The sequence below is a fragment of the Cryptomeria japonica genome, chromosome 2, assembly GCF_030272615.1.
Source record: "Cryptomeria japonica chromosome 2, Sugi_1.0, whole genome shotgun sequence".
Lineage (NCBI taxonomy): Eukaryota > Viridiplantae > Streptophyta > Pinopsida > Cupressales > Cupressaceae > Cryptomeria > Cryptomeria japonica.
The window spans coordinates 79,015,029-79,026,473 of NC_081406.1; positions in this window are offsets into that span (position 1 = coordinate 79,015,029).

The following is an 11,445-nucleotide window of genomic DNA, read 5'->3' on the forward strand; positions in this document are numbered from 1 at the left end:
TGGTATATGTAATTAACTGGTATACATGTAATGTGTGGTGAGTTATCATCCACCGACACTTTAGCGGTGTTTCTGTGTTGTGTTACCAAATGTGTCTAGATGCACTGTACCTAGGAAATTGTAGTCTACTCCTATTGGACCAACATGAAATCAAGTTCCTATATAAGGAGATCATGTCTAGGGTTTTATATATAGAACAAAAGTTGATATGTGCGATTTTTTGAGAAAAAAGGTATCTCGTGATTGATATTGAGAGTGCAAAGTATAGAAGACTAAAGTAATGCTTGAATGCATTAACAAGGAGTTGTCAAGGATCTAATCAAGCATTTTGTGCTACTATCTAGATCATTCACTTGTTGATTACTAATATCTTCAACAAGTATGAAACCCTTAACCGGGTAGGCCCAGCCAAGCCTTTTGTAAATCCTCTAACAAGGTGGTTCACAGTCGTGGATCTGAAATCCTTTAACAAGGTAGTATTTAACAAGACTTATCTCCTAACAGAGATCTAGATTCCTAACAGGATCTTTTCTAGTGAAGAACATTGTAAGGCCTTAACCAGTCTGACCTTAACCGATCTGGTTACTATTCTACAGATAATTGACTTGTGAGTTTTACTCACTGTGGTTTTTCCCATTTGGGTTTCCACGTCAAAATATCTTGTGTTATGTTGATTGTGCTTCTGTGGGTGAATGCTTTATTTGCTATTTGGATTATTTATGTTTTAACTAGTTTGTTGTTTAAACTACTACATCGGTCTACTGGAAAATTGTTTAAGAGTTTGGTTAAATTCTTAGGCATACTAATTCACCCCCCCTCTTAGTATTCATCAATTGGTATCAAAGTCAACCTTTCTATAAGTCTAACCACTTGGAAGGAGATATGGGGGAATACAACATGAGGGAACTCACTCACCATTTGGTTGAATCTGAAAGAGCCTATGATGAATTCAAGATCAAGTTTCCTCTTTAGCCAAGAGAAGAGAGCTTGCTGAGTAGTTGATAGAACTTACTGAAAACAACTCTTCTGATGAAGCAAACATGGATGCCCTAGTTGGAGACATGGAGAAATTAAATGAATCCTGTTAGTGAACAAATTTTTGCCTTTCTTCTAATTAAATTGTTTCAAACTCTGTCATTTTCTTTGAAAGACAAAAGTTCAACTAAACAGTTGGGTAAGTGTGACATACACCACTTCCCTCTAAATTTTTGATAGGTACAACTCCCTCCATTAGTTATTCAGGGAATAATCTAACTAAATAAACTGGTATGCTTTTAACTTGAAAGCATGTAAGGCTACCTACTTCATTCTTAGATGAGAGGCTAATAGTTTACATATATTTTAGAAAAAACTATTCTTCAAGACACTTCACCATGTAAACCAGAGGTAATCAAAACAAATTTCAAAAACACTGGTTCAACACTTCATAAAAAATCAGCAAGAGAAACAAAGTCTCTTTTCAAACATATATATTTTTAAAAACACATCTATCATCAGAAAGGTAATCACAGTCATTTAATTGGATTAATATTTGCAAAGAAATAACACTCCACGGATTCAAAACTCAAAGATTTTTCCTCCCCAAAATGCATGTGATCTTTATATATATATATGTATTTCAGGCAACAAAGATACAACAATACAAGTATAAGTTCTTTCCAATTTCAGATTTGACAAACTGATGACTTCTTTTCCAACCAAAAACAGAACTTCTAAAAACCAAAATCTAAGTAACTTATTCTAACCCCTTCTCTATCTATCTTAATCTAATTTATAGTATCTTTAAAGAATAGAGCAGGTCTCCATTAAAACCTGACCTCCTCCAAAATAGTTATAAAAACCAATAGAGTATTTTAGGGATAGATGTCCCGAAGTCATTTGCAAGATTATGAAAAACACATAAAATAAAAAATAGAGCATTATCATCATGCTATGCTTCTTCTCCATCATCATCCTCTCCTCCACTTTTCTGGGCATCGTGGGCAGTTGCAAGTTCTTGAATTATAGATTGGCTTGGATTTTTCATGGCATTGATCTTTGCTTTTGCAGCTTCTTTGTCTCACCTGTGTTTCACCATTTTCTTGGCATGCTGAGGTAACTGATCGTTACCAATAAATGTCATGGATTCAATTCGAATGACTTGTGTTATATCTTCGGGAGTGAAATTGTCTTTGGCTTTAACTTTCTCCATGTCCAGCATAAAATCCTTTATTGCATCCTGCGTGTTGAGTCCACAGATTCCCAGTTGCCAATCATGGTTTGGATTAACCACTTTGTTGTCATTAACCAAGCTACACTGAAGGTCCTGAAGCTCATAAACAGAAGTCCTGGCATTAGAAATCATAGACTTGAATGTGAGCACCCACCACATTATAGTCTTCTTCAATATGAAGAGTTGGCACTCATCAGTTACCAACTTGATTGAGTTTTCTGTCAAACATTTTGTGGCTCCATACTCTTCTATCTTGGTGAGCATGGGTAAGACATTTTCCCATTTATGCTCTTCTTTTTCCCATGGCACATTCTGATTTTGAATCTCAACAATAAGGCTTTGTATTTCATCGCATAATATCCTGGATCTTGTGATATGCTTTTCACCATCTCTAATCACTCCTTCAATCCATTTCTCCATAGCCCCCGCGATGCTTTTGGTTCGCTGAACTTGACCCATCAGCTTCTTGTTCTCTAGCATAGTAGGGTCACAAATTTCTGAAGCATGTGATATGGGAAGTGCTCCAAAGCAGTTGATACTATCAATGAATTGAGCAAGAATTTTGATATGCCGCTTGAGCTCTCTTTTCTCCTGCCCATCTTTTTCTGACCTAGTGAGCATCTTCTTAGCCGATACTTGGAAAAGGTGATTATCTGAATCCCTACTCATGTTCCTGAGCTCCACTTTGGTGATCTCAAAGTCCTCTACATTTACCTCCTTATTCTCATCTTTGGGCTTATAAGAAGCGATCTTGGCAACCCACTTCCCAATCTCTTCATCAACATCCAATCTGGTAGTTGTTTTGAACTTCTTTTGTTTGGGACCCTTCTCCGTGTACTTGACCACCATGTCCTAAATTGGGATGGTTACAGGAATGAAACTCCATTTCTTGCTTACTGAAGTGGTTAGCCATTTAGGAGTTGCACTTGAACTAGCTATTCCTCCGATCACCTTAGGTGGTGGCGTCATGGCTATGGTGACCACATGAGAATCCATGGTGTTGACAATGTTGCTGTCAAGGTCCTCGACTTTGAAAATTTGAGCATCAAGAATTTTGTCTTTTGCCTTCGTGTCTTTGATTTGGTCCATTCTCTTCTGCGTAGCACTCTATGACCTAGTATATCGAGGAGCAGAAAAGTCCAGAGCCGGATTGGGCTTGTGCTTGGTGTGAGATGGATTCTTATCTTTACCTGCATGAACAAGCATAGAAGTGGGGTCAGAAACATGTTTTGGGGAACGTAGAGCAACCTCAATTTTTCTTGCAGGACCAATCTTGATGTCTATTTTCATTTCCCTTCTCTTGTTAACCCATTCTGTGGTTCTTTTCAAAACCCTCTTTGTTTTAAGTTGTATGTCATCCTCTTCTTCTACATCCCAATTAATGTAGGACATTTTGGGTTCAGCTTGGTCTAGGTATCCAGGTTCAAAAAGCTCTAGATAATCCTCTTGGATTCCACTTATATCAAGTTTCACCTGTAGTGAAACTACCTATTCCAGAACCATTTTCATGTTTGCTCTTTTGAACACTTCAAGCTCATCATTGCAATCTTCCCAGAAGTCCTCCAAGTGTGGGATTGGAAGGTGCGGCATCAAACCAAGACTCTGTGAGAAACCTTTATTGTCAAAGCCCTTTCTTTCATGATACAGTGGAAAATTAAAGTTCTTCAAGTTGGCTCCAAGGCTTAAAGCATCTGACATTGAACTGCAAGATAAAATACCCAATTGAATAGGAAAATGATCCTCCCATTTATCTCTAGGTTGAGCCTTCTTAATTATGATAGCCAACTACCTATAGATCTCAGCAAGAACAAAATAATCCAAACAAAAATGAGGAAGCCTGAAAGTCTCTTCCTCAAAACTGCCTACTCTTATGTAACAAAAATGAGGAAAATGAACAAAGAAACTACCATATCACTTCACTAATGCCTATGCATCTTCAGACATCCTCTTGGTTTTCATGTTCTTCAACTCATAACACAAATATCCTAGGAAAGCATTATGTACTCTCCTAAAATCTTGCAAATCATTATCCTTTTGTAACATAGGGTAAAAGTCATACACAGAAACCTCTCCCTCAGCGAGTTGCCTAGGTATTCCCACAATCTCTTTAACACATGCCAATCAATATATCAGATATGAGGACATAAAGAAATTTTTCTTGAACTTCTTCGCCATACTTAGTTGTTCCCTCATGGAGTCAGCAATTAGCTCTGCCCAATCAAGATACTACTTTCCTTCCAACACCAGTTGTACATAGCAGTAAATCCAATCATCAAAACTGTAGGCCTCAGCCGAACCTCTAACTCGATGTAGCAGTAACATGACATCATGGATGTGGGGAAGCATGTGGTTCTTGTTGGGATACTTAGGTAATCTAGAGCCACCCCTTTAAGGAACCTTCAACCAATACTTTGCTATATTATTCCGTTGTCCAGATCTATCTGCATTGAACTCAGTGATTGATTGGGTGGGAGAAAAGTTTGAGAACTGATAATCAGGCAATTTGAAAACAGAGGAAATAACTTCCTTGTTAATTGCGAGGAGGGTTTCACCATTATCTCTCTTAATAGTTTCATAAATAGGATCATATCTCGCAATACACTCCCTAACTAGTTTTGGGCATGGGACAACAGTTGGAAAGGTTGCCGCTTCTATGAGACCACTACTTAGTATTTCTAAACCAAATGAACTGTCAATTCCTTTAAACACCCTTTCCTTTAAAACTTCTAGATTTTCTCCTTTCAAGTCTATATCACTGACTATGGGCTCTGTGCATGCAAGACTGAAAATATTCCCGAAAAGCTGCAATGTGGACTTCATAATTCATAAACAACAACCCTTATTTTCCCCAGCAAATTTTATTATGAGAGAGGAAAAGCAGGTGAAAATCACTGGAGAGGACATGAAACAAACTCACCTTCACAGTTGAGACCAATTGGATGACTACCAACAAACAAACCTTCTATCCAAACACTCCGCAGCAATGAAGAACAAGTTTTCAGAAATTAATCACTTCACACCTTATAGCAAAAGAAGTGATACGAACTTATTTAGTGCATTAATTCCAATTGTCAACTCAAATGTGTTGAGCGTTGGGATTGGACCTCACACGAGTGCATTGAATACATGGCGGCATTTTTGGAGTAACCGCCAATTCCCAAAAATGATTACTTGCCTTGAAAACTTAACCAGTTGACGTCACTCGGGATATGGTTCAATCTTCATCATACTTAGCAATAATTGCACCATCATGTCTTTTAGCCCATGGGACCCACCTGATTTGAACACGCATGAACAATTTGAACTGACTTCATGAGAGTTCAGGTAGTTCAAGGTGTACACTGCACCAAGAAAATTCTCTTTGAAAAGATTAACTCTGTTAAGTGTCGCTGGTCTTTTGAACTCCGTTGAAAATGTTGACAACCACTGAACTGTTTGAACTAGGTTCAAAGGGTTCACAGCCTGGAGAAAGAGGATATAACACATCATTCGCGACCATGAAAAAGAACCACTGCAAAACACTTTGAGTGAACGTTAGCATGAAAACCTTTTAGACACCTTAGAACCTGTGGAACCTAAACAAACATTATGAACTCCCTTCAAAATGGTTCAATGAGTTCATGGGGTTCAAACAAACCATTAAAACTTGGCACTATGGATTAAGAGACAATTTACAAATGGATTTAGGATTGAACCAAGGAATTTATAGAAAGATAAAGACTCAAATAAAATTTTGTAGGGCGATTTACTCTTGCTATGAAGGATGAATGACGAGATAACAAATCCAAAAGTAACTTAAGGAGGGAGTTAGAAGGACTGACTATCAGGATGAGTCAAGAACTAGAAAATAGGAGAAAAGCTAAAGATTTGGTAAAAGACAAGGAGCATGAGATCTTTAAATTAAAGCAAGAAATCGATACCATTACCGCTTATCTACAGGAAGGTACGAAGAAATGCAAGCTGAACTCATAATCGACCTGCACTCAAAAGCTCTATGCCCAAATTTGTTGCATGTATAACATTGACCATTAAATCTACCAAGTCTAGCCACATTATTTTGAAAATAAGGAATATTATTGTAAGGTTTGCTCCTACATACATTGGCAGTATGTCCTTCCTTAAGATAGTTAAAGCAAACAGGTTTAAACTTGTGCTTACCTTTACTTCCGCTATTGCCCTTAGGTGTTGATTGCTTCTTCTGTGCATCATTCTTGGTTCCAGAGGTCTCACCTTCCTTGTATCCAGAGAAACCAAGTCCAGTGGTATCCTTTGATGGCTTTACCGATTCCAATTTTTGTTCTAACTTGACAGCACTCCGATTGAATTTAGAAATCGGTACCATTACCGCTTATGTTGGTATTTTGATGATGTTTAGTTGTGATTGTCTTTGATGGACACACACTTATTTGATGAATGAATTATTCTCAACCGGTAGTTGTTCTAACCGGTATTGTATGTATAGTCTTTATTTGTTAAAGACTCGGTGTTTTGAAGAAGAAGTTTATCGGTCAAGTGGTATGAAGACCTCAAGTGGAATGAAGACCCTGAATGACAGTTAATCTTTTGATTAGATCGACTATGATCTAGTTTTCCAGTCTTCACTTGTTAATCGGTGATTGGTATATGTAATTAACCGGTATACATGTAATGTGTAATGAGTTATCATCCACCGACACTTTAGCGGTGTTTTTATGCCATGTTACCAAATGTGTCTAGATGCACTGTACCTAGGAAATTTTAGTCTAATCCTATTGGACCGACATGAAATCAAGTTCCTATATAAGGAGATCATGTCTAGGGTTTTATATATAGAACAAAAGTTGATATGTGCCAGTTTTTGAGAAAAAAGGTATCTCGTGACTAATATTAAGAGTGCAAAGCATAGAAGGATGAAGCAATGCTTCAATGCATTAACAAGGAGTTGTCAAGGATCTAATCAAGCATTCTATGCTACTATCTAGATCATTCACTTGTTGATTACTAATATCTTCGACAAGTCTGAAACCCTTAACCAGGTAGGCCCAGCCAAGCCTATTGTAAATCCTCTAACAAGGTGGTTTACAGTCGTGGCTCTAAAATCCTTTAACAGGGTAGTCTTTAATAGGACTTATCTCCTAATAGAGATCTGGATTCCTAATAGGATTTGTTCTAGTGAAGAACATTGTAAGGCCTTAACTGGTTTGACCTTAACCAGTCTGGTTACTATTCTGCAGATAGTTGACTTGTGAGTTTTACTCACTGTGGATTTTCCCATTTGGGTTTCCACATCAAAATATCTTGTGTTATGGTGATTGTGCTTCTATGGGTGAATGCTTTATTTTCTATTTGGATTATTTATGTTTTAACCAGTTTGTTGTTTAAACTACTACACTGGTCTGTTGGAAAATTATTTAAGAGTTTGGTTAAATTCTTAGGCATAATAATTCACCCCCCCCCCCTCTTAGTATTAATCATGTCTAACAAAACCTATGTGGGGTTAGCAATAGAAATTTGGACTTGCAAAATAAAGCATCGGGTGCCAAAATGCTCTGGAAAATACATAAGAACCTGATGCCCTCCTAGATGGCACAAGGTTAGTCAATGATAAAATAACACAAAAGACACGAAAACCGTTAGTGTTAGTTAATCAAAAACTAATCTACAAAAGGCATACCAAGAGAGACACTAAAAACATGCTAATGTATCTAACTAAAGAAGTAAAGATAATGAGACATCTCCAACTGTCTCTTAGCATGGCCTTAGCTCCTTTCTCCCTTGTTCCTCTCCTCTCCAAGTTCCAAAATAGTGTAGCTCTCAGCAGCTTTTTGCACTGTGGATGCTTATGGAGGATTGAGATTTAATATTAAGCTTCAAATATGAAATGAAAAGCCAAATACTATGCTAGTGATGCTAAAATGATTGATTTTACCAAAAAGACAAGATTTTAGTTATGCTATGCTAAATGCTCTCTAAAAATGTCTATAGTTTAAATGCATACAAGTTTTCAGGATCTGGATTATGAAGGAATGGGCTCTATTTATAGGAAAAATGGAGCAATGGATGGCCAGGATTGAAGGGTTTAATCAAGGGTCAAGTTTGAAAGTTGGGGATCCATGTGCACAATTTGTACCAATGAAATGGTGACAAGTGTCAACATAGGGTTGGGTTGAAAGAAGGGGTTGGAGGCATTGAATGCCTGAGAAGACTTCATGGTTATCTAAAGGCTAAGGGTCAAGTCTAAATTAAGATTACCCATTGGATTAAGAGTTAATCCAAGGATAAACCTTTGTGCAAATGATTAGGAGATAATCATGGTCAAAGCATTAAAGGCTTGATGAGACCCTTGGGTTGGGTAGAGGTTGAGTCAAAACAAATGTTTTAACCATGTAGGAGGGTTTGGGTTAACCATTAATGGTTTTTGAAGACTTTGTGGATTAAGTGGTTGAAGGTTGGAAGCTTTCAAAGGTTATCCAAGACTTTGAGACATTTAGTGGTTGAAGGTTGAAAGCCTTTAATGGTTATCAAAGACTTTTAGGCTTTGAGAAGTGACTCCATTTTGCTTAGGAATGTGACAATAATTAGGGGATGGATTAGGCTAATTAGGAAGGGGTTAGAAGAATCTAGAAGGAGATTAGATTTTGCAAGTGGATTTGGTGGGTGAGGGAAAATAGGATTTTATTAAAATAAAAATTCATTTATTTCAATAAATGTGTGCAAGTTGCATTTGTAGGAAAATGCAAGTGGGGTGGGGATAATGATTTAAATAAATGTTTTATTTAATTTATTTAAAAGAGGAAAAGGGGATTTAATTAAATAAATAGATTTTATTTATTTAATTGAATGGAATTTGATTTAATGAATTAATTAAAATAAATTGAATAATTTATTTAATTAATAGAAGAATGTTTGGGGATGAATTAATTAAATATTAATTTAATTAACTGATGGCTAGTAGATTTTTAATCAAATAAATAGCGAATATTTTTTTAATTAAGCTGGACAGATTTGTGTGACTACAGAACCTAATTAATAGGTGGTGCAGGTTTCTCATGCAAAAATATCTTGACAATCTGAACAAAGAAGAGATATTCACAAATGACTCCTTGCCTCATTTCTCTACGATCTATAATTTCTTGTCTTCTTGTAGAGAGGTAATTCTACCTCACATTTCATGGTTAATCTATAATGGAGAGAAGGCTATATTTTGGGAAGACTCATGGAATGGTTACAAGCCTCTTAGAAGGGCAAGAGATTGAGATTTTCTATATGTTTCCCTTAAAAATAGGGGGCATTTATATCAAAGACTATTTACAAATTAAAATTTTTAGTATATCCTCCTCGTGTGGCTTGGAAACTTGTTGATTTTTTGTCTTTCCCCAATAATTTGAAATCTACATTTTAGACAGAATTGAACAATAGCCATGTTATTTTCTCATATCAAGAGAATAAATTTATTTGGCTAAAAGAAAAATCTAGAAAATACGATGTGAAGGATGGTTATAACCTTTTGGTCAAAGAAGATAGTCTTATTTCATGACCAACAAACTTGTGTTGGGGCGCAACTTGTCTCCCAATAGATGGGACCTTTGCTTGGTTGACCATTAAAGACCAAATGCTAACAGGCATGCAGCTTGACAAGTTAGGGATTACTGCTATGTTCCCTTATTTCTTTTGTGGGAACCTCATTAAAGATAAAAACTACCTTCTCCTCAAATACCCATTTGTCCAAGAATCTTGGTTCTGGCTCCAACTGAAACTTAACTTGTTCTCCCCTCTTCTTCATAATTTGCTTACCCAATTTTAGGGTTAGACCTCATTCTGAAAAATTCTATGCCTGCTTGTATTTGGGATGTGGCTCTTTCTCTTCTAATTTGGAATATATGGCTGGAAAGAAACAATAGGATCTTTAAAAGGGAAAAAATATCACTCTCAAAAGTTATTTTCGTGATTCAGAAAGGAATTTTTGAGGTTGTTAGTGTTGGTGTAAATTATCTCATAATTACAAAAGACTTAAGTTGAGTTAGGATAATGCATCTCATAGTAGTTTGGATATGAAACACTTAGGGAAGTGTGCACACAGGATAAATTCCACCTTTTGTGGTCGTATCTTGTTGTTACATTCCACCTTTGATGGGTGATCCACCTCTTGTGGAATATTTTATTATTTCTCCTACCTACTCCTACATACCCTTGTATCTCATTGAGCCAGATTTCATGATTTTGTAATCACGTATCCATATGGCCTTGTCTTTATAAGAAATCTCATCTTCTTTGTATTGGTTAATCCAGTTGATCATATTTGCATATTAATGAGAATACAGTTCATTCTTGTCAAACAATTGTCAACCTTATTTGTGTTATTCTTTGTGCTCTAGATCTTGGCAAATTCTCACATGGTATCAAAGCCATTGGAGCTTCATTGAGTAGTCTTTTTGGAGACATTTTGGAGCACTTGATTTTTTGGATCTGAGTAGCTGTATTTTTTGGGGGCATCATACAATGATTTTGACCTCACTATTGCGTCTGAGAGGGCATTTCCATAAAAATTGGGTATAAATTCACCTATATTTGGTGAAAGTGCATTTTTCATGCTTTTGAGGAATTTTTTTATCCCATTTGGATAGATGGTATGGATTGTTAGGCACCACTAAGAGGGGGCTGAATTAGTGGTTCTCAAAATATTCCCTTTAATTTCCCTATGTGTGTATACTAGTTATCAGATCTAAGTCAATGCAAACTTACTGGTTAGAGGGGAGACTAATAACAAGTACATTCACACATAAAGGGACATCACATAGCACCAACATATATGAGGAAAACCCAAGATGGGAAAAACCTCGGTGAGAAATGTTGTTGGAGTCTAATGCTCCAATCCAGCCTCACAATGAATCTCTGATTACAATGTTTAGGGCACCAACCCAAGGAGCACCAACCCTTGATTTAGGGCACCAACCCAAGGAGCACCAACCCTTGATTTAGGGCATCAACCCAAGGAGCTACAACCCATAATTTAGGGAACCAACCCAAGGAGCTACAACCCCTGCACCGAGCTCCAACTCAGTGATTACAAAAATATTATCAATTACAAAAATAAAAGCCTTATTACAAACAAGCTTTGTAACTCTTCTGCAAATCTCTCTATCGGTTATCCTCTCTCTAATGCTCTGTCGGTTCTCTACTTACCTCTCCACAGTAACTCTATCTTCTAATGCAACTTTCTCTCTATTACACCTTCATCAGTTCAGTTTCTTCCT